The sequence below is a fragment of the Solanum lycopersicum genome, chromosome 7 (genome assembly GCF_036512215.1).
Source record: "Solanum lycopersicum chromosome 7, SLM_r2.1".
In the NCBI taxonomy this organism is placed as follows: domain Eukaryota; kingdom Viridiplantae; phylum Streptophyta; class Magnoliopsida; order Solanales; family Solanaceae; genus Solanum; species Solanum lycopersicum.
In genome coordinates, this window is record NC_090806.1 from 8136637 (window position 1) to 8162550 (window position 25914).

Consider the following 25914-nt stretch of genomic DNA (forward strand, 5'->3'; position numbering starts at 1 on the left):
ATTTTGAACCATACTAAATCTAAATGTCTCTTTTATGGACACAAATCAACAAAAACTAAATGAAGACCTATAAAGATATAGAAGCTTAAAGTAGTCGTTAATGATGAAAGTGTACGTCGTGTGTGATAAGATATCAAAATTTAAGACTTTCATGATACTACTTGTGCATATAAGAACATGCCTTAAATGAAATCCAAACTCTAGTATTTAATGGAGAAACTTAGGGTTAGATTTCCTCGAGCGGGATTCGAAAATATCTATCTAAATTTTGAATAAAACATGTTTGAATATCTGAAAATTGATTCTTCTTATTAGAGTAACAAAATCTCAAGAAAATTCATTTTCATCTTGTCTTCATTGTCCAGTTTAAAACGAAAGATAGAGGATCATAGCAACACATTTTTGCATAAAAATAATCATGCATAGCTTTGCCAAATTTGAGATAGGGGTGGACATTTCACATCCAGAAACTACAACCTAGAATTTAGGGTTCAATCTTTTATTGCAACTGCGTATTTGACCTCTCGGACGTCTCATACAAGCCCATCATATCATTCATCGCATAAACATAATGAAAAGTAGTGCGAATTAAGACTTTTCATAAAAACGATATAGAAGTCTTAAACTCTTTCATTTATGTAGAAATAGGAAAACACTAAGTCTCGATTCATCATCTTAAGACACGACAATACTTGGGACACGACCCATACGAATTTAAAACATACTACTATACACACTATTAAAAAAGTTTATGAAAGAAAAATAATATGACATATATGCCCTCGAGTCAAGTGAGGACATACTTCAACTTCTTCTTGAACGATCTCCTAGTCCAAGTCTTATTCCGAAAGCTCTTCACCTACAAAGAACTAATAGATAGAAAATAAAGCATGAAATTAGTACAACCATATGTACTTAAGTATGACAATATGCATAAAATCATGAAAACAGACTTGAATTGAAAATATGCTTGTTTTCTTTAAAACATCACAATATCATCATAAAAATAACATTTACCAACATAAAATCACATAAGAAATCACTTAAAACGAATTATTACATTTTTGGACTCACTTTACATAATCTCAATTCATTGTACAGTGAATACCTCACTGTTACAGTGAATCCTTCCAATTTCGTTCCAAATATCTTCTTGCATGTAACCTTCTAAATAAAGCTATCCTAAGATTCACTTAAGTCACACAAAGAGATACCGCCCATAAATCCTCTCTAGATGTGCCTAAACTATCCTAAAGATTACTCATAGTGAGACACATACACACCTACAATACATCGACATACAAGACATATAAAATATGACAGTCTACTCTACCAAGTCTATCAAAAAACTTACTCAAGTACTCCTAGAAGAGAACGCCCATACATTCACTTCAATGCTACCTAAATAATCCTTAAGACTTCCTAGGTTTAAATCATGTCAAAATATCAAGCAACTTACCTAACTAGAGTCATTCTCAAGACTTCCAAAGATAAGACATGAAGAGATCATCCTTTATGCCCTCTTAACACTTTAACTAAGGAATCCTTAAGTCACTTTAGATTAGGTTCTTATACATATGCATACTCTATATCATTAAGTCGTTATTTCATTAGTTTAATTAAGAGACATACATCACATAGATGATATTCAAATAATGGTCTTGGAAAAGGCCTAGGGACTCTTATTAACATCTTCAAATCCTATTGTGCAATGTCTAAGTAGCGTCCTGTACAACCACCTAAACTTCATGTTACTTCTCTTATGCTAATAGGTATCCCATATGATGAGAATATACAATAACTAACATAGACCATGGTAGCAAAGCATGGAATCCGAAGTTCTATCCTTGTTCGATGAGGTGTTCTGCTTGCCAATGGTAGAACATAGAAATCCCATGTAGGCATATGGTTAAGGAATATGAAAGGCGTTCTCTATATTCTAGTCTCATACTTAAGTAGAACTATTTCCCTTTACCATACTCACTTGGTTCTAGCCTTAGTTCTCACAGATCAATTTACATTAAGGTTCATACAAATGGGTCCCATGTCTAGTTCATGACCCAATTACATTTACCCTACCAAAGCAAGGTCCATTAGGGCTATCTCACTATGGTGACAAGAATATCATCATGACTTCCCTAAGGTATGATATGATTCCTTTCCAGCCAATCAAACTTAAGTCCATCATTCATTACATGAAGGATACCATTATGGCTGATTACTTCACGATTCATAATCGTAACTTGGTTCAAGGTTCCACATAAATGACCCTCTTACCATTATTCAAGGTCTCACCTATATTCATTTATTCAATACTAATACCCTTTAGGTTCCTAAGTCAAGACATCACATATTCACATGAGCATCAAGTAAGGGACACTAGTGTACCTAAACAAGACACAACATACTTCAATTTAACACATATATCCTATCTTTATTTAGACAATTAGGAATGACCCTTAGCCTTATTTAATCAACCTATTCATTACCTTAACATTATCAACTTAACCATTTAAAACTCATCTAGCCAATTTAGGAATAACCATGTGTCAACTCTAACACTACACACTTAACACATAGTCAAAGCATAACATGATTTCCTAGATAGTATCAATAGTATAACACATACTTTCACATATAGGTAGATAATATCACACTTCACTAAATCAACTACACAAATAGACATATAAGCTCAAGTAGTGCCGACAAGGCCATGATCATTCATGTACTTAAAATAACACCGACAATGCCACATCAATTCACATAACACCGCCACCAAAGGTAGACCAAACCAATAATATAATAATTGAAGTATAATTAAAATTGAATAACAAGGAATAGGGTAGCGTACCACTACTGCATCATCAACACTTCAAGCCAATACCAAATCACCCAAATTCAACATCACAAGTCCCTTACCCATGGCCATGAACACCAATTCAATACAAAACTATAGAAATCAATGAAATCTAAACTAATTCAACATAGATTCAACATTAGAAGATCAAATTGACAAAAATTGAGTACAATTCTTACACCATTAGAAAGCCCATAGGAAACTACACATGAATTTATCAACATTAGACCAATATCAAGTAAGTCATAAATTAGTCAAAATCTAAGGTTCATCAATTCAATGGGTTCATGGGAAATTTATGTTAAAATCATCAATACAAGATCAATCAAATACATAATAGATGTTTGAAAACCATTAATGCAAGAACCCATGGTAGATCATTTATTTTGAAAACTTTTGAAAACATCTTTGAAAGTTGGGATTCTTGATGAAACGAGTTTCAAGGATCAGAAGTCATACTTAATGAAGCTAATTTTTCAATATGATGAATAATGTCCACTCAAAATGTCACACCAAACTCTTCCTGATTTTGGATTTTAATGGAGTCTTGGGGAATTTCTATGGTATTTTCGGGTATTGATTTTGAAGAATGAAATCTTCTAAGTGTTAAAGTCTTATAAACACTTGTAAAATATCCAAAAGACCCTTATGAAGCCGCTAAACATTCCATTTAGAAATGGGGTGAAATTACAATTTCACCCCTAGAGTTAACTGTGAACTGTACGCAGGACAATTGGCTCCATTGACGGGATAGTCGACGGACCATTTTTCCATAAACGGACCGTCCTGTCCCTTCGTCGATTGGGTCAGAGGCTAGATGTGGTTCCTCAACCTTTCCCAGACTAATTACCAACCTACGGGACCATCGACGGACCGTCCTTTGGTCCGTGGTCTTAGGACAAGGTCTCTCATCAACGGATAACCCATTGACGGAATGTAGGTCTACTTACGGGATTTCTTGTCCTCATCGATAGGTTTAGAGTCTTGGTACAGGTAGATTAGCCACCCAGGATAAATACCTACTCACTCCCATCATCCACGGACCTTCGAACAGCCCACTGGCCGTCGAGTGGCTTCCGTAGGTGAGGCTGCCTTTGGCAGTCTTGTCCTCCGACATGGGTCCTTCCTCAAGAACCCTTTCTTGGTCCTTGGGAATGTTTTCCCGGACGTTTTCAAATCAAACATGAACTTATACGAATTTAAAACACCTCACATGAATTTCACTCAACACGAACACGTAAAACTCGACAAAACATGCCTAGACAAACAAGGTCATTTCTAGGCACATCTTTCGAATGCCATGGATGTACTTGAGTGTTTGACCTCCAAACTTCTCGAAACTTCGCACACTACCTATTCACATCATATTAGAATCATTTAAGACCTCATAACCACATTAGATACGTATAAACACATAGGCCCTCATATGAGACACTTAGGTCACTTAGTCATTGAACGTCTTGGTTGACCCTTAACGTTTGACTTTCAAAGCACCATACTTCAGATATTTCCTCAATAAAAAATTATAGACTTATTAAGGACCTTAGACAAACTTTAAAATAAAATTAGGCTTTAGTTCACCTATGTCATTTTTGGGTCTTACAGACATATTCTCAAAGAAGACAAGGAGAGAGATGGAGTGTAGCGGCTGATGAGAAGTAGGTTTTAGGAGGTTTTATTTGAGAAATCTAATATAACCTTACTCTAAAGGGCTTCTAGGTTTTGGGCCTAATTTTGGAAAAAATTTTGGCTGCGTTTTGGAAACAAGAAGATGAGCTCATACACCGAATAGTTTGAAACTCTGGCCGAATATTGTCATTTTTTCCTTTATACTAATTCGTTTGAGCTTCTAATTTAATACCTTGTATATTATATGAAAAGTTTCATATGTAAGAAATTTGAAATAAAACAAAAACAATCTTTTTTAAAAAAAAAACAACAATAAGTAATAATAGTAATGTTGAGAATGAAAAATATAGTTTGAAAATTAATAAAAATAATGATAATTATAAGAATTATAAAGTTAGAGTAAAAATTATAACACGAAAAATGTTAGAATATGCGCAATGGAAGCCGTATTCAAGATCACAAACATATATAATAGCATAATAATGTAAATTGAACTCCTCTATTTAATTTTATTGTTTACACATATCAAACCTTTTGAAATGTATGATTAAATAGGATAAAGATTATCATTTTGTAACTATTGTAAAGTTTCATAATGAATAGAAGTTGTATTTTATATCCTTGGGTCGATCAGTTATATTAAGAGTTGGTTGGATGGAGAAAAATCATTAAAATGTTCCCCCACCCTAGAAAGATACATCAAAACAATATGCATGGTTATGAACCTACTAAACTCAAAAGGAAGATGGTAGATGAAAAGGAATTTGTTGTCTAGTGATATAGATGATTCAAATGGAGGTACATACCTACAAAGTAGTGGTAAGAGAAAATAAAAGTAAATATATTGGAACATCCCTTCTTATATGAAGGCTCTCATTACCAACATTTATATATGATTGGACGTTACATATGATGTCACTCAAAAAGAAAGAAAATTGTGGTATTTTAATAAGCCTAGTATTCCACAATTAGCTTTCAAGTTGAATTACATCATGTGTATTATCACATGATATATTAGCACGCCACTCATGAGTGTCTTCACAACAGAAGGGATGTTCCAGCATTTGTATCCTTATCTTTTCATATATCACCTTTGTAGGTACGTATCCTCATTTGAAAAATCTACAACACTACACAATAAATTCCTCTTAATCTACCATTTGTGTTTGTAGGTTTGCAGGTTCAATATCATGGATATTATTTTTGTTAATCTTTCTAGGGGTGAAAACTCCATTCACCAAACTCTTATTCTAATCAATCAACTCAAGGACGAAAAATATAATTTGTAATCATAAGGGAACTCCACCAACAGTTAAAAAAGACAACATAAAAAAAGTCTATTATCCTATTTAATCATATATCTCAATAAAATTTATATGTGTTTATGACAAAAGTAGAACTCATATATACATATATTATAAGAGTTTATAACCTAACATTAGATAACAGACCACATAGCTTCTAAATTTTAACAGATCCCGTAGCTCCTAAATTCAAACATATTTCTACAAAAATTTAAGAATTCATAATATATCTAACCTTTTATCTTGGCACTTAACTAGGCAGTAGCAGCAAAGCATCATATCTATCTCCTCAAGAATAAACTTCAAACCATAATAAATATAAATGTCTCTATTATGGACACAAACCAACAAAAACAAAATGAAGACTTATAAAGAAATAAAAGCTTAAAGTAGTAATTTAATGATGAATGTGTACGTCGTATGTGATAAAATATCAAAATTTAAGACTTTAATGATACTACTTGAGCATATCAGAACATGTCCAAAAGGAAATCCAAACTCAAGTATTTAGAAGAAAAACATAGGGTTAGAATTCCTTGAGCGGAAATCAAAAGTATATATTTGAATTTTGAATAAAAGTTGTTCGAATATCTAAATATCAATTCTTCAGATTAGAGAAATAAAATCTCAAAAAAAACAGTGTCATCTTTTCTTGATTGGTCAGTTCAAAACGAAAGATAGAGGATCATACCAACACATTTTTGCATGAAAATAATCATGCATAGCCCTTCCAATACTAAGATAGGGGTGGACATATTCTCAACGAAGACAAGGACATAGATGGAGTGTAGCGGCTGATGAGAAGTAGGTTCTAAGAGGTTTTATTTTCAGAAATCTAATATAACATAATTCTAAAGGGCTTCTATGTTTTGGACCAAACTTTAGACAAATTTTGGATTGCGTTTAGAAAAAAAGAAGATGGCCAAATTTACCCAATAGTTTAGAACTCTTTTGGCCGAATTTTGTTAATTTTTTTCCATTACATTAATTTGTTTGAGCTTCTAATTTAATACATTATATATTATATAAAAAGTTTCATGTGTAAGAAATTTAAATTAAATCAATAACAACCTTTTAAAAGAAAACAAGAATATGTATTAATATTAATGTTGAGATTGAAAAATATAAAGTTAGAGTAACAATATAACAGGCAAAATGTTAGAATATGCACAATAGAAGCCTTATCCATATCACAAACGTATATAATAACCTAATAATGTAAATTACACTCCTCTATTTAATTTCATTTTTTTCCACTAAACATATCAAACTTTTTGAAATATATGATTAAATAGGATAAAGAATTTCATCTTGTAACTATCGTTGAAGTTTCATAATGAGTGTAAGTTGTAATTTATGTCCTCGAGTTGATCAATTACATTAAGAGTTGGTTGGATGGAGAAAAATCATTAAAATATTTCCCCCCCTAGAAAGATTCATCAAAACAATATGCATGGTTATGAACCTACTAAACTCAAAAGTAAGATGGTAGATAAAAGGAATTTGTTGTGCAGTGTGATGGATGCTTCAAATAGAGATACATACCTACAAAGGAGAGGTATGAAAAAATAACAACACATATATTGGAACCTCCCTTCTTATATGAAGGCTCTTATGGGCGACATCTATATATGATTGGACGATACACATGATGTAACTCAAAATTAATGAAAATTAAGCGCATTTAATAAGCCTAGTATTCTACAATTAGCTTACAAGTTGAATGACATCATGTGTATTGTCACATGATATATTAGCATGACACTGATGAGTTTCTTCATAATAGACGGGATGTTCCAGCATGTGTGCCCTTATCTTTTCATATATCACCTTTTGAGGTATGTATCCTCATTGGAAACATCTACCATACATCACAATGAATTCCTCTTAAACTACCAATTGTTTTTGTAGGTTTGCAGGTTTAATATCTTGCATATTATTTTGGTTTATGTTTCAAGGAGTGAAAACTTGATTCATCAAGATATTATTCTAACCAATCAACTCAAGGACAAAGAATATAATTTTTATTCATTACAGAACTCCACCGAAAAATAAAAAAGGCACAGCCTATAAAAGTCTATTATCCTACTTAATCATTTATCTCAATAAAATTTATATTTGCTTATAATAAAAGTAGATCCGATATATAAATACATTATAAGAGTTTATAACGTAGCATTAGCATATAGATCCCATAGCTCCTATATTCTAGCAGATCCCGTAACTCTTAAATTCATATATATATCTACAAAAAATTAGGAATTCATGATAAATTAACCTTTTTTCTTATCAATGAACTAGGCAGTACCAGCAAAGCTTCGGAACTATCTCCTCAAGAACAGATTTAGTAGTTTAATGATGAATGTGTACGTCGTGTGTGATAAGATATCAAAATTCAAGACTTTGATGATACTACTCGGGCATATCAGAACAGTTCCAAAATGAAATTGTCACGACCCAAAATGAGCCGTGAGTGGCACCCACACTTACTCTCCTAGGTGAGCGAACCAATAAATCAAAGCCCCAACATTTACCAACAGTTCAACTATAAATAGTGTAAATAATGCGGAAGCTCCAAAAACTCATTAACAAAACCAATTAAATCAACTTCTAAAGTTAAACTCATTATTCCAAAAATCTGGAAGTCATCACACCAAGAACATCTATCCTTGAATTTCTAAAGCTAAGAGTATTTAAAAAGCTAAAAATAGTAAAAAGATGGTCCATGTCCGAACTTCAAGACATCACGACGTGAAAGAGAGAATCCAGCACGAGCTAGGAATAATAGCTTACCCTGAAATGTGATATGTTGAAGACTAGCTAGAGTTGAGGACGAGTCGAAGTCGATGTCACGCTTGCTGCACTCCACAAATAACAAAGAAGAAAATTACAAGTAGGGGTCAGTACAAGGAACACGTACTGAGTAGGTATCATCGGCCAACTCAAAATAGAAAACCATATATACTGAATAATAATATAAAATCAACCATAATAATTAACAGGTGACAATTAACAAGTATAAGAACCCTTGACAACAACACCAAGCACACCTATGAGGACTCAAGCCTCCACACCATACTCATTTGGGAAATAGGTTCTTTGGATTTGAGTATATTAACATAATTCAAGATTCATTCTCTTTATCATTATCGTGTCGGAACGTGACACTCCGATCCCGTAATACTACTGTGTCGGAACGTGACACCCGATCCCCTAATACTACCGTGTCAGAACGTGACATCCGATCCCAAAAAAACTACCGTGTCGGAATGTGACACCCGATCCCCTAATACTACCATGTCGGAATGTGACACCCAATCCCCTAATACTACTGTGTCGGAACGTGACACCCGATCCCCTAATTTTACCGTGTAGGAACGTGACACTCCGATCCACTTATCTCATTATTTTAGTTCATCAAGCATTCTTTATGTCAAGGCATCATCTTAATAGAGAGGATTTAAGATTAAAGATTCAACAATTTCATCATTATGACCACCACAATTACACAATCACAACATACAAACACACAATCAAGCATATAGAAGACTTTACATTACCACCCAATGCATATCAATCACTATTTAGAGTATATCTATCACGTAGAAATAAACCATAACCTACCTCCATCGAAGAATCGTGATCAAGCAAGCTACCTTCCCAATGCCTTTGCTTTCCTCTTCGTTCTCTCTCTCTGTTCTTTTTATTTTTCTTCTCCGGATTCTTTTTCTTTTACCCTAATTATCATATAATCTATTATAAAAGATGATAAAAGTAACCCACTATTTATTCTCTTATTAACTTATTTAACCCCCAAGTAAATAAATTATTAAACTTACCCCATTAATTCCATAATTATAATCATGAATAGTCCTAAATACCCCTTTAAAACTTTTAGCAGAAATCTGACCCAGTCGGGGTTACGTAGCTTGTGATGGTCCGTTGTGTCTACGACGGTCCGTGCTGCAGTTCCGTGGTGCAGTTTAGAGAGTCACTCCCAATATCCACATTTTGAGAGTTGAAGTATTTTGGAACGGAGACGCTTGACGGACCGTCGTTCCTGTGACGGTTCATCCTACCTGTCGTCGAGGGTAATGAGGAGAGCAACAGAAGAAATTACACAAGTATGGGACGAGGGAGTCCATCACGATCCGTCGTGACCATGACGGTCTGTCGCGTGATCCGTCGACCCAGTCAGTTTTTATCAAAAATAGTTCTACTGCTCGAACCGACTAAACAGGTCATTACAATAGATACCAATTTACCCATCGTTTGTCCTCGAACGATCACAAGAAGAAAAGCAAGGGCGAGAAAGAGTACCTGAATCTGTAAAAAGATTTGGATATCTTTCTTGCATATCAGCCTCATTCTCCCAAGTGGACTCTTCAATTGGCCGATTCTTCCACCGAACCTTGATAGATGCAATCTCCTTTGATCTCAACTTTAGGACCTCTCTACCTAAAATAGCAACAGGCTCCTCCTCATAAGACAAGTTCTCATCAAGGAGAACTGAATCCCAACGAATAATGTAGTTTCCATCCCCATTGTATTTTTTCTGCATGGACACATGAAATGCCGGGTGCACTCCTAAGAGTCTTGGAGGCAATGCCAATTCATAAGCCACCTCCCCCACGCGCTTCAGAACTTCAAATGGACCAATATACCTCAGACTAAGCTTACCTCGCTTCCCAAACCGCATCACCCCTTTCATGGGTGAAACCTTCAGCAAGACTTGTTCACCCTCCATAAAATCCAAGTCCCTTACTTTTCGATCTGCATATTCTTTCTGCCTGTTCTGAGCTGCTAGAAGCTTCTCTTTAATGAATTTTACTTTATCTAACGATTCCCTCAAGAGATCGGTACCCCATGGTCTCACCTCAAATGCATCAAACCAACCAATGGGAGACCTACATCTCCTCCCATACAGTGCCTCAAATGGGGCCATATCAATACTTGAGTGATAACTATTATTGTATGAAAACTCCGCTAAGGGTATGAAGTTATCCCAATGACCACCAAATTCTACCACACATGCACGAAGTATATCCTCCAACACCTGAATCATTCGCTAAGACTGACCATCGGTCTGCGGGTGAAAGGCAGTACTAAGATCCAACCTAGTACCTAATTCAGCATGCAATGTTCTCCAAAACATAGAAATAAATTGCGTACCTCTATCTGATATGATGGAAAGTGGAACTCCATGCAATCGAACAATTTCTGAGATATAGAGTTTGGCTAACTTCTCTGCATTGTAAGTCACCTTGACCGGAATGAAGTGAGAAGACTTAGTTAATCTATCAACAATTACCCAAATAGAATCGAACTTACCCAATGTCTTGGGAAGACCAACCACAATATCCATTGCAATTCTTTCCCATTTCCATTCAGGAATGGGCATTTTTCTAGAAGTGTTCTTCCGGGCCTCTAGTGTTCATACTTTACCTGCTGACAATTCGGGCATTGGGTAACAAAATCAACAATGTCACGCTTCATTCTACTCCACCAGAAATGTTGTTTTAGGTCACGATACATCTTGGTTGCCTCAGGATGTATAGAATACCTTTAACTATGAGCCTCTGTAAGAATAGTGTGAATCAAATTATCAACACGGGGCACACATTACCCTTCCCTTAATTCTCAAAACACCTTCCTCATCAATTGTTGCCTCGTTAGCCTCTCCTCGTAATACCATATCTCGAATTCGGCTCAGCTTCTCGTCAGTAAACTGTTTTCCCTTAATCTTGTCAAGAAAACAAGATCTTGCCTCCACACAGGCCAAAAATCCTCCCTTCTCTAGTACTTCCGGCCTCATAAATTCATTAGCCAGAGTCTGAACCTCTCTAGCCAATGGGCACCTAGAAACCTGTAAGTGGGCTAGGTTTCCCATGCTCCCTGCTTTTCTACTTAAAGCGTCTGCCACAACATTAGCTTTTCCTGGGTGATACAAAGTAGTAATATCATAGTCCTTTATTAGTTCCATCCACCTCCTCCACCTCAAATTCAAATCTTTCTGAGTAAAAACATACTGTAAACTATGATGATCTGTATAGACTTCACACTTAACCACCTATAGATAATGTCTCCATTTCTTTAATGCAGACACGACTACAGTCAACTCCAAATCATGGGTCGGATAGTTACGTTCATGTACTTTCAATTGCCTCGAAGCATAAGCAATTACATTTCTCTTTTGCATTAGCACCGCACCCAAACCAGAATAAAATGCATCACAGTAAACATTGAAATTCTTACCTTCCTCAGGCAAGGTTAGAATTGTTGCAGTAGTCAACAAGGTCTTGAGGCTCTGGAAGCTTTCTTCACATTCGTCCGATCATACAAATGGAACATTCTGCTTAGTCAAATTTGTCAATTGGGAAGCGATAGAAGAAAATCCCTTGACAAATCGACGGTAGTAGCTAGCTAAACCAATAAAGCTCCTTACCTCTGTAACATTAGTAGGTCTTAACCAATTCTTCACTCTTTCAATCTTAGATGGATCCACCATCACTACATCCTTGGAAACCACGTGCCCCAAGAAGGACACCGACTCTAGCCAAAACTCACACATGGAGAATTTGGCATAAAGCCTTTTCTCTCTCAACAACTCCAATACAATTTTCAAATGTTCCTAATGTTCTTTCCTACTCTTTGAGTATATCAGTATATCATCAATAAATACAATAACAAAGAGATCCAGATATTGCTTAAAAATTCCGTTCATCAGGCTCATGAATGCAGCAGGGGCATTCGTAAGCCCAAAAGACATTACTAAGAATTCATAATGCCATACCTGGTTCGAAATGCAGTCTTTGGCACATCTGTTGCCTGTATTTTTAATTGATGATAACCAGATCTCAAATCGATTTTTGAAAAGGTACAAGCACCTTGTAACTGATCGAACAAATCATCAATGCGAGGAAGAGGATACTTGTTCTTTATAGTTACCTGATTCAGTAACCTGTAGTTTATGCACATCCGAAAACTTCCATCCTTCTTCTTGACAACTAAAACAGGAGCACCCCAAGGGGATGCACTTGGTCTAATAAAGCCTTTACCTAACAACTCCTAAAGTTTGGCCTTTAACTCCCATAACTCAGCTGGGGCCATTCTATAAGGGGGTATGGAAATGGGGCGAGTACCCGGCTCTAGATCAATACAAAAATCAATATATCTATCTGGTGGCATACCAGGAAGGTTTGCAGGAAACACATCCAGAAACTCACGGACTATCGAAACTGACTCAATCAAAGGTACTTTTGAAGTATCATCCCTGATATGGGCCAAGAAAGCTAAAAAACCTTTACTAACCATCCTGTTACCATTAAGAAAAAAGATAATACGAACTGGGGTGGAAATATAGTCACCCTCCCACACTAGCGGATCTGTCCCAGGCTTGGCAAATGTCACAGTTTTAGCATTACAATCTAAGATTGCAAAATTTGGAGAAATCCAAGTGATACCCAGAATTACATCAAAATCAACCATCTTTAGAATAATCAAATCTACATGAGTATTTCTCCCAACAAAAGCCACAAGACAAGACCTATACACCTTATCAACTATCACAGACTCACCTACAGGAGTAGAGACACGAATAGGCATATCAAGCAATTGACAATGTAAATCAAGACCAGTAGCAAATGAGGAAGATACATATGAAAATGTGGATCTAGGATCAAATAATATAGAAGCCATGCAATCACAAGCCAAAAGATTACCTGTGATAACAGCATCAGATGTCTCTGCTTCAGACCTCCTTGGAAAGGGGAACAATGGGCCCTATCACCTGTCTGCCCGTTGCCCCTACCATGTTGTGCTGCAGTAGTTCTAACTTTCCCGCCATCCCGGCTGATTTGGTGACCACCATTACCTTGTCCACCACGTCCTCCAGAATGGGGGCCTCTCCCATGACCACGTCTACCTCTAATTATTAGGGGTCTGTAACTCTGTTTTGGACAATACCTCCTAATATGTCGAGTCTCTCCACATCCATAACAATCTCTGGAGTCTAGCATAGGTCTCTGTGAGAATGACGAAGTCTGGGGATAACCTCCAAACTCAGAGAAATGTTGACTAGTCTGCGATGGACCCCCAGCTACACCCTGTAGTGAAGACTGAAAAGGTCGGGCTGGGTAACCTCTTAAACTCTACCCTTTGGAGTAAGAACCATTAAAATCACCTCCCGTACGGAACTTCTTAGAGATCGACGCCATGGTGAAGTTGTCTGGATTCACCCCCTCCACCTCTATCACAAAGTCAACCACTTCCTGAAAGGATTTTGCTGCAGCAGCTACCTGTAAGGCTGGGATCTGCAAATCTGACCTCAATCCTTTCACAAAGCGGCGAGTCTGCTCTTGTGGACTGAAGCAAAGCTGGGTGGCATACCTGGATAGCGCACGAAATTTGGCCTCATAAGCGGCAACAGACATCCTTCCTTGCTCTAGTCTTAGGAACTCATCTCTCCTCTTGTCCCTCAATGTACGAGTATGTACTTCTTCATAAATAAGCTAGAGAATGATGCCCTGGTCATAGGTGGTGCCTGTGCTGGTTGACACTCAACATTGGACCGCCACCACATTTTGGCATTCCCCTGAAACTGGTAGGTCACAAACTCAATACCGAATCATTCTACTATGTCCATCTTATGTAGCAGCTCATGAAAATCAACCAAAAAATCATAGGCATCCTCAGATTCAGCACCCTTGAAGACTGGAGGTTTCAACTTTAAGAATTTAATGAAAAGTTCATGTTGATCACTAGTCATTATAGACCCTATTGTCAATCGAGGAAACGTGCCTACTTCCAATGAGGCATCCATGCGGGGAGCCACAGCAGCTTCATGTTGTACTCCCGGAACCTGAGGTGCTGGTACAGGAAACACTGAAAGTGTCTGGCCCCGACCAGATAACCCGCTAAGATAAGTAAGAACCTTGTTAATCATCTCTGGGTAGGCTGGGGTGGTAATTCCTCATCTTGAACCTGCTCATTTTCCCCTTCCTCACCCTCTCTTACTACCTCATCAGTCGGTGGAGGGGTCACCGCCCTATTACTAGCTGGACGAGGTGTTTGTGCTCTACCTCTGAGGACGTCCTCCTGCGACCTCTACCGCGGCCTCTTGCCACTGCTCCTCCTCGAGCTACATCCCCAATGTTTGGCTCAGACGCACCTTATCTTGCCGGTGTTGGTGTTGGCACAGTTGTTGCTCTAGTTCGAACCATCTGCGAAATAGAGTGAGGACGTCAGATACCAATTTGTATCAACTCGATACCAATTGGATCCATGTAATAGCACGAAAGAATGAAAGAATGGAATTTTCCTAAAGTCCTATAGCCTCTCGAAGAAAAGTAAAGGCGTCCCCCTACCGTTCCTCAAGACACTACCAGACTCATTCTTGTGTGATGAGACCAACGAACCTAATGCTCATATACCAAGTTTGTCACGACCCAAAACGAGCCGCGAGTGGCACCTACACTTACTCTCCTAGGTGAGCGAACCAACAAATCTAAACCCCAACATTTACCAACAGTTCAACTATAAATAATGTAAATAATGTGGAAGCTCCAAAAACTCATTAACGAAACCAATTAAATCAACTTCTAAAGTTAAATACTCATTATTCCCAAAATCTGGAAGTCATCACACCAAGAACATCTATCCTCGAATTTTTAAATCTAACAGTATTTAAGAAGCAAAAATTAGTAAAAAGATGGTCCATGTCCGAACTTCAAGACATCAAGATGTGAAGGAGAGAATCGAGCATGATCTAGGAATAATAGCTTACCCTGAAATCTGATGTGCTGAAGACTCACTAGAGTTGAGAACGAGTCGAAGTCGATGCCACGCTTGCTGCACTCCACAAATAACAAAGAAGAAAATTACAAGTAGGGGCCAGTACAAGGAACATGTACTGAGTAGGTATCATCGGCCAACTGAAAATAGGAAACCATATTTACTGAATAATAATATAAAATCAACCATAATACTTAACAGGTGAAAATTAACAAGTATAAGAACCCTTAACAACAACACCAAGCACACCTATGAGGACTCAAGCCTCCACACTATACTCATTTGGGAAATAGGTTCTTTGGATTTGAGTATATTAACATAATTCAAGATTCATTCTCTTTATCATTATCGTGTCGGAACGTGACCCTCCGATCTCCTAATACTACTGTGTCGGAACGTGACACCTGATCCCCTAATACTACCATGTCGGAACGTGACACCCGATCCCCTGATACTATCGTGTCGGAATGTGACACCCGATCCCCTAATTCTACCGTGTCGAAACGTGATACTCCGATCCACTTATCTCATTATTTTAGTTCATCAAGCCTTCTTTATGCCAAGGCGTCATCTTAATAGAGAGGATTTAAGATTAAAGATTCAACGGTCTACTCATTCTGACCACCACAATTACACAATCACAACATACAAACACACAATCAAGCATATAGAAGACTTTACAATACCACCCAATGCATATCGATCACTATTTAGAGTTTATCTATCACGTAGAAATAAACCATAACCTACGTCCACCGAAGAATCGTGATCAAGCAAGCTACCTTCCCAATGCCTTTGCTTTCCTCTTCGTTCTCTCTCTCTGTTCTTTTTATTTTTCTTCTCCAGATTCTTTTTCTTTTACCTTAATTATCATATAATCAATTATAAAAGATGATAAAAGTAACCCACTATTTATTCCCTTATTAACTTCTTTAACCCCCAAGTAAATAAATTATTAAACTTACCCCACTAATTCTATAATTATAATCATGAAAAGTCCAAAACACCCCTTTAAAACTTTTAGAAGAAATCTGACCCAGTCGGGGTTACGCAGCTTGTGACGGTCCGTCGTGTCTACGACGTTCCGTGCTTCAGTTCAGTCACGGAGTTCAGAGAGTCGCTCCAGTATCCAGATTTTCAGAGTTGAAGTGTTTTGGAACGGAGACGCTAGACGGACCGTCGTGCTTGTGACGATTCGTCCTACCTGCCGTCGAGGGTAATGAGGAGAGCAACAGAAGAAATTACACAAGTATGGGACGACAGAGTCCATCACGGTCCGTCGTGACCATGACGGTCTGTCGCGTGATCCGTCGACCCAGTCAGTTTTTATCAAAAATAGTTCTACTGCTCGAACCGACTAAACAGGTCGTTACAAAAATCCAAACTCAAGTATTTAAAGGACAAACTTAGAGTTAGAGTTCCTTGAGAAGGAATCAAAAGTGTCTATTTGAATTTTTGACAAAAGTTGTTCGAATATCTTAAAATCAATTCTTCAAATTAGAGAAACTAAATCTCAAAAAAAAAAAAATCATTGTCATCTTTTCTTGATTGGCTAGTTCAAAAGGAAAGATAGAGGATAATAGAAACACATTTTTGCATAAAAATAATCATGCATAGTCCAACCAATACTGTGATAGGGGTGGACATATTCTCAAAGAAGACAGAGAGAGAGAGATGGAGTGTAGCGGCTGATGAGAAGTAGGTTTTAGGAGGTTTTGTTTTAAGAAATCTAATATAACCTAATTCTAAAGGGCTTCTATTTTTTGGGCCTAACTTTGGACAAATTTTGAGCGGAGTTTTCGGGAAAAAAGATGGGCCAATTGACCGAAAAGTTTAGAACTCTTTTGGTAAAAATATTGTCATTTTTTTCCTTTATAATAATTCGTTTGAGCTTCTAATTTAATACGTTGTATATAATATATAAAGTTTCATATGTAAGAAATTTGAAATAAAGCAACAATAATCTTTTTAAAGAAAACAAGAATAAGTAATAATAGTAATGTTGAGAATGAAAAATATAATTTTAAAAATTAATGAAAATAATGATAAAATAATGATAAAATGGTGATAATTATAAGAATTATAATGTTAGAGTAACAATTATAACAGGGAAAACGTTAGAACATGCGCAATGTAAGCCTTATTAAAATCACAAACATATATAATAACATAATAATGTAAATTGCACTCCTCAATTAATTTACATTTTTTACCATTACACATATCAAACATTTTGAAATATATGATCGAATAGGATAAAGAGTTTAATATGTAACAATCGTTGAACTTCCATAATGAATACAAGTGTATTTTATGTCCTCAGGTTGGTCAATTACATTAAGAGTTGGTTGAATGGAGAAAAATCATTAAAATGTTTCCCCTCTAGAAAGATACATTAAAACTATATGCATGGTTATAAACCTACTAATCTCAAAAGGAAGATGGTAGATATAAAGGATTTTGCTGTGCAGTGTGATAGATGATTCAAATGGAGGTACATACCTACAAAGGAGAGGTATGAAAAAATAACAGCAGATATATTGGAACATCCCTTCTTATATGAAGGCTCTCATGAGATACATCTACATAAGATTGGACGATACACATGATATCACTCAAAAAGAAAGAAAATTGTGGGCTTTTGATAAGCCTAGATTCCACAATTAGCTTTCAAGTTGAATGACATCATGTGTATCATCAGATGATATATTAGCACGCCACTCATGTGTTTCTTCACAATAAAAGGGATGTTCCAGCATGTGTATCCTTATCTTTTCATATATCACCTTTGCAGGTACGTATACTCATTTAAAACATCTACCACACAACACAATGAATTTCTCTTAATCTACTACTTGTTTTTGTAGGTTTGTAGGTTTAATATAATGCAAATTATTTTGATCTATCTTTCTAGGGGTGAAAACTCCATTCATCAGACTCTTGTTCTGATCAATAAACACGAGGACATAAAAATATAATTTGTATTCATTAGGGAACTCCACCGGCATTTAAAAAAGGCGCAACATAAAAAAGTCTATTATCTTATTTAATCATATGTCTTAATAAAATTTATACGTGTTTTAAATAAAAGTAGAACCGATATATACATATATTATAAGAGTTTATAACTTAGCATTAGCTAACAAATCCCATAGCTCCTAAATTCTCACAAATCCAGTAGCTTCTAAATTCAGATAGAGTTCTATAAAAATTTAAGAATTCAAAATAAATCTAACCTTTTTTCTTGGTAGTTAACTAGGCAGTACCAGCAAAGCTTCGAATCTATATCATCAAGAACATATATCGAACCATAATAAATTTAAATGTCTCTGTTATGGACACAATCCAACAAAAACAAAATGAAGAATTATAAAGAACTAAAAGCTTAAAGTAGTAGTTTAATGATGATGTGATAAGAAATCAAATTTAAGACTTTTATGATACAACTCGAGAATATCAGAACATGTCAAAATGAAATCCAAACTCAAGTATTTAAAGGAAAAACTTAGGGTTAGAGTTCCTTAGCGAGAATCGAAAGTATCTATTTGAATTTTAAATAAAAATTGTTCGAATATCAGAAAATCGATTCTTCAGATTAGAGAAACAAAATCTCAAAAAAAAAATTCATTGTCATCTTTTCTTGATTGGCCAGTTCAAAAAGAAAGATAGGGGATTATTGCAAAACATTTCTACATAAAAATTATCATGCGTAGTCCTGCCAATACTGAGATAGGGGTGGATATATTTTCAAAGAAGATAGAGAGTGAGATGGAGTGTTGCGGCTGATGTGAAGTAGGTTTTAGGAGGTTTTGTTTTTAGAAATCTAATATAACAGAATTCTAAAGGGCTTCTATGTTTTGGGCCTAACTTTGGACAAAGTTTGAGCTGCGTTTTGGAAAAAAGAAGATGGGCCAATTGACCGAATAGTTTAGAAATCATTTGGATAAATTGTGTTATTTTTTTTCTATATTTTAATTCGTTTGAGATTCTAATTTAATACCTTGTATATTATATATAAGGTTTCATATGTAAGAAATTTGAAATAAAGCAACAATAATCTTTTAATAGAAAACAAGAATAAGTAATCATAGTAATGTTGAGAATGAAAAATAAAATTATAAAAATTAATGAAAATAATGATAAAATGATGATAATTATAAGAATTATAAAGTTAGAGTAACAATTATAACAGGGTAAACGTTAGAATATGTGCAATGCAAGCCTTATTCAAATCACAAACATATATTATAGCATAATAATGTAAATTGCACTCCTCAATTAATTTTATTTTTTTACCATTACACATATCAAACTTTTAGAAATAAATGATCGAATACGATAAAGATTTTAATTTTGTAACTATCGTTAAACTTTCATAATGAATACAAGTTGTATTTTATGTCCTCCGGTTGGTCAATTACATTAAAAGCTGGTTGATTGGAGCAAAATCATTAAAATGTTTCCCCCCAGAAATATACATAAAAACTATATGCATGGTTATAAGCCTACAATCTCAAAAGGAAGATGGTAGATGAAAAGGAATTTGTTGTGCAGTGTGATAGATGATTCAAATGCATGTACATACGTACAATGGAGAGGCATGAAAAAATAACAGCACATATTTTGGAACATCCCTTCTTATATGAAGGCTCTCATGATACATCTATATAAGATTGGACGATACACATGATATCACTCAAAATGAAAGAACAATGTGGGCTTTGTATAAGCCTAGATTCCACAATTAGCTTTCAAGTTGAATGACATCATGTGTATCATTAGATGATATATTAGCATGCCACTCAAGAGTTTCTTCACAATAAAAGGGATGTTCCAGCATCTGTATCCTTATCTTTTCATATATCACCTTTGAAGGTACGTATACTGATTTGAAACATCTACCACACAACACAGTGAATTCCTCTTAATCTACTAGTTGTTTTTGTAGGTTTGCAGGTTTAATATCATGCATATTATTTTGATCTATCATTCTAGGGGTGAAAACTCCATTCATCAAACTCTTGTTCTGATAAATCAACACGAGGACAAAAAAAAATAATTTGTATGCATTAGGGATTTCCACCGGCATTTAAAAAAGGCGCAACATAAAAAAGTCTATTATCTTATTTAATTAAATGTCTCAATAAAATTTACATGTGTTTTTAATAAAAGTAGAACCGATATATACAAATATTATAAGAGTTTATAACGTAGTATTAGCTAACAAATCCCATAGCTCCTAAATTCTCACAGATCCAGTAGCTTCTTACTTCAGATAGATTTCTACAAAAATTTAAGAATTCATAATAAATCTAACCTTTTTTCTTGGCAGTGAACTAGGCAGTACCAGCAAAGATTCGGATTTATATCATCAAGAACATATATCGAACCATAATAAATTTAAATGTATTTTATATAGACACAATCCAACAAAAATAAAATGAAGAATTATAAAGAAATAAAAGCTTAAAGTAGTAGTTTAATGATGATGTGATAAGAAATCAAATTTAAGATATTTATGATACTATTTGAGCATATCAGAACATGTCAAAATGAAATCAAACTCAAGTATTTAAAAGACAAACTTAGGGTTAGAGTTCCTTGAGCGGAAATCGAAAGTATCTATTTGAATTTTGAATAAAATTTATTCCAATATTTGAAAATAAATTCTTAAGATTAGAGAAACGAAATCTCAAAAAAAAGTCATTGTCATCTTTTCTTGATTGGACAGTTCAAAAAGAAAGATAGGGTATTATAGGAATGCATTTCTGCATAAAAATAATCATGCATAGTCCTGTCAATAGAGAGATAGGGGTGGATATATTTTCAAAGAAGACAAAGAGTGAGATGGAGTGTAGCGGCTGATGAGAAGTAGGTTTAAGGAGGTTTTGTTTTGATAAATCTAATATATTCTAATTCTAAAGGGCTTCTATGTTTTGGGCCTAACTTTTGACAAAGTTTGAGCTGCCTTTTGGAAAAAGAAGATGGGCCAATTGACCGAATAGTTTAGAACTCTTTTGGACGACTTTTTTCATTTTTTTCCTGTATATTAATCTGTTGGAGGTTCTAATTTAGTACCTTGTATATTATATATAAAGTTTCATATATAACCAATTTGAAATAAAACAACAATAATCTTTTCAATGAAAACAAGAATAAGTAATAATAGTAATGTTGAGAATGAAAAATATATTTTTAAAAATTATTGAAAATAATGATAAAATGATGATAATTATAAGAATTATAAAGTTAGAGTAACAATTATAACAGGGAAAACGTTAGAATATGTGCAATACAAGCCTTATTCAAATCACAAACATATATAATAACATAATAATGTAAATTGCACTCCTCAATTAATTTTCATTTTTTACCATTACATATATTAAACTATTAGATATATATGATCGAATAGGACAAAGAGTTTAATTTTGTAACTATCAATGAACTTTCATAATGAGTACAAGTTGTATTTTATATCCTCGGGTTGGTCAATTACATTAAGAACTGGTTGAATGGACCAAAATCATTAAAATGTTTCCCCCCTAAAAGATACATTAAAACTATATGCATGGTTATAAACCTACTAATCTCAAAAGGAAGATGGTAGATGAAAAGTGATTTGCTGTGCAGTGTGATAGATGATTCAAATGGAGGTACATACCTACAATGGAGAGGTATGAAAAAATAACAGCACATATATTGGAACATCCCTTCTTATATGAAGGCTCTCATGAGATACATCTATAGAAGATTGGACGATACACATGATATCACTCAAAATGAAAGAACAATGTGGGCTTTTGATAAGCCTAGATTCCACAATTAGCTTTCAAGTTGAATGACATCATGTGTATCATCAGATGATATATTAGCACGCCACTCATGAGTTTCTTCACAATAAAAGGGATGTTCCATCATGTGTATCCATATCTTTTCATATATCACCTTTACAGGTACGTATACTCATTTGAAACATCTACCACACAACATAGTGAATTCCTCTTAATCTACTACTTGTTTTTGTAGGTTTGCAGGTTTAATATCATGCATATTATTTTGATCTATCTTTCTAGGGGTGAAAACTCCATTCATCAAACTCTTGTTCTGACAAATCAACACGAGGACAAAAAATATAATTTGTATTCATTAAAGAGTTCCACCGGCAATTAAAAAAAGGTGCAACATAAAAAAGTCTATTAACTTATTTAATCATATGTCTCAATAAAATTTATATGTGTTTATAATAAAAGTAGAACCGATATATACATATATTATAAGAGTTTATAACGTAGCATTAGGTAACAGATTCCATAGCTCCTAAATTCTCACAGAACCCGTAGCTTCTAAATTCAGATATATTTCTATAAAAATTTAATATTTCATAATAAATCTAACCTTTTTTCTTGGCAGTGAACTAGGCAGTACCAACAAAGCTTCGGATCTATCTCATCAAGAACATATTTTGAACCATAATAAATTTAAATGTCTCTGTTATGGACACAAATAAACAAAAACAAAATGAAGAATTATAAAGAAATAAAACCTTAAATTAGTAGTTTAATGATGAAGTGATAAGAATTCAAAATTTAAGACTTTTATGATGCTACTTGAGCTTATCAGCACATGACCAAAATGAAATCCAAACTCAAGTATTTGAAGGACAAACTTAGGGCTAGAGTTCCTTGAGAGGGAATAGAAAGTATCTATTTGAATTTTGAATAAAAATTGTTCGAATATCTTAAAATAAATTCTTTAGATTAGAGAAACAAAATCTCAAAAAAAATAATCATTGTCATATTTTCTTGATTGGACAGTTCAAAAACGAAAGATAGAGGATTAAAGCAATACATTTTTGCATAAAAATAATCATGCATAGACCTGTCAATACTAAAATAGGGGTGGATATATTTTTAAAGAAGACAGAGAGAGAGAGATGGAGTGTAGGGGCTGATGAGAAGTAGGTTTTAGGAGGTTTTGTTTTGAGAAATATAATATATCCTAATTCTAAAGGGCTTCTATGTTTTGGCTTTAATTTAGGACAAATTTTGAGCTGCGTTTTGGAAAAAAGAAGATGGGCCAATTGACCGAATAGTTTAGAACTCTTTTGAATGAATTTTGTCATTTTTTTCCTGTATAATAATTCATTTGAGATTCTAATTTAATACCTTGTATATGATATATAAATTTTCATATGAAAGAAATTTGAAATAAAGCAACAATAATCTTTTTAAAGAAAACAAGAATAAGTAATAGTAGTAATGTTGAGAATGAAAAATATATTTTTAAAAATTAATGAAAATAATGATAAAATGATGATAATTATAAGAATTATAAATTTAGACTAACAATTATAACAGGGAAAACTTTAGAATATGCGTAATGTAAGCCTTATTCAAATCACAAACATATATAATACCATAATAATGTAAATTGCACTCCTCATTTAATTTTCATTTTTTACCATTACACATATCAAACTTTTTGAAATGTATGATCGAATAGGGTAAAGAGTTTAATTTTGTAACTATTTTGAACTTTCATAATGAATACAAGTTGTATTTTATGTCCTCGGGCTGGTCAATTACATTAAGAGTTGGTTGAATGTAGCAAAATCATTAAAATGTTTCCCCTCTTGAAAGATACATTAAAACTATATGCATGGTCATAAACCTACTAATCTCAAAAGGAACATGGTAGATGAAAAGGAATTTGTTGTGCAGTGTGATAGATGATTCAAATGGAGGTACATACCTACAAAGGAGAGATATGAAAAAATAACAGCACATATATTGGAACATCCCTTCTTATATGAAGGCTCTCATGAGATACATCTATATAAGATTGGACGATACACATGACATCACTCAAAAAAAAGAAAATTGTGGACTTTTGATAAGCCTAGATTCCACAATTAGCTTTCAAGTTGAATGACATCATGTGTATCATCAGATGATATATTAGCACGCCACTCATGAATTTCTTCACAATAAAAGGGATGTTCCAGCATCTTTATCCTTATCTTTTCATATATGACCATTGCTAGTATGTATACTCATTTGAAACATCTACCACACAACACAGTGAATTCCTCTTACTCTACGACTTGTTTTTCCAGGTTTGCTGGTGTCACGACCCAAAATGAGCCGCGAGTGGCACTCACACTTAACTACCTAGGTGGACGAACCAAGAAATTCAAATTCCAACATGTACCAATAATTCAACTGTGAGAATCAAAATATTGCGGAATCTCCAAAATTTATTAACTATCGTTTCACAAAACCTGAAAGTCCTCTCAACAAGCACATCTAATATTTAATTACTAAGTCTAAGAGTATCAAAGACACTAAAATAAATGAATAAAATGGTATGTGTCCGAAAGTATAGGACATCATGTCATGACCGAAAGAATCCAACACGTGCATGAATGAATAGCTCATCCTGAATTCTGATATGCTGAAGACTTGCTAAAGTTGCGGACAAGTCGAAGTCGATGACACATTTGCTGCACTCCACAAATAACAAAGAGACAAAATAAAAGTAGGGGTCAGTACAAGGAACACGTACTGAGTAGGTATCATCGGCCATCGGCCAACTCAAAATAGAAAGCAATATAAATCGAATAATAATATAAAATCAACTACCACACTTAACTGGTGACAACAACAAGTACAAGAATTATTGGCAACAACACCAAACACACCCATGAGGACTCAAGCTTCCACACCATACTCATTTGGGAAATAGGTTCTTTGAATTTGAGTATATTACGTAATTGAAGATTCAATCTCTTTATTATAATCGTGTTGGAACGTGACACTCCGATCCCCTAATACTACGTGTCGGAACGTGACACCCGATCCCCTAATGCTACGTGTTGGAACGTGACACCCGATCCCCTAATACTACGTGTCAGAACGTGTCACCCGATCCCCTAATGCTACGTGTCGGAATGTGACACCCGATCACCTAATACTACGTGTCGGAACGTGACACCCGATCCCCTAATGCTACGTGTTGGAACGTGACACTCGATCCCCTAATACTACGTGTCGGAATGTGACACCCGATCCCCTAATCTCATTGCTTTAGTTCATCAAGCCTCTTTTATGACAATGCATCATCTTAATAGAGACGGATAAGATTTAGGATTCCACTATCACAACATACAAACATACAATCAAGCATATAGAAGACTTTACAATACTACCCAATACATATCAATCGCTATTTAGAGTTTACTATGAAATAGCATAAACCATAACCTACCTCCACCGAAGAATCGAAGTCAAGAAACTAGTCCTTGAATGCTTTTCCTTTCCTCGATGCCTT

At 34.8% G+C, this 25914-nt stretch overlaps 1 long non-coding RNA gene across 3 annotated transcripts; it reads right to left on the reverse strand.

The window, feature by feature from the left end:
- Positions 1–730: 730 nt before the first annotated feature.
- LOC112941807 (uncharacterized) lies at positions 731–21437 on the reverse strand. 3 transcript variants are annotated; one of them, XR_003247403.2, is made up of 6 exons: positions 20900–21437; positions 18819–18864; positions 15575–15722; positions 13512–15011; positions 8584–8648; positions 731–869 (listed from the first exon to the last, which is right to left on the reverse strand). It is a non-coding gene; the product is annotated as an uncharacterized lncRNA (long non-coding RNA). The 3 variants fall into 3 exon arrangements; XR_011210575.1 differs by lacking the exon at positions 731–869 and having other exon boundaries at positions 8372–8648; XR_011210574.1 differs by lacking the exons at positions 731–869; positions 18819–18864; positions 20900–21437 and having other exon boundaries at positions 8372–8648; positions 15575–18800.
- Positions 21438–25914: the final 4477 nt, after the last annotated feature.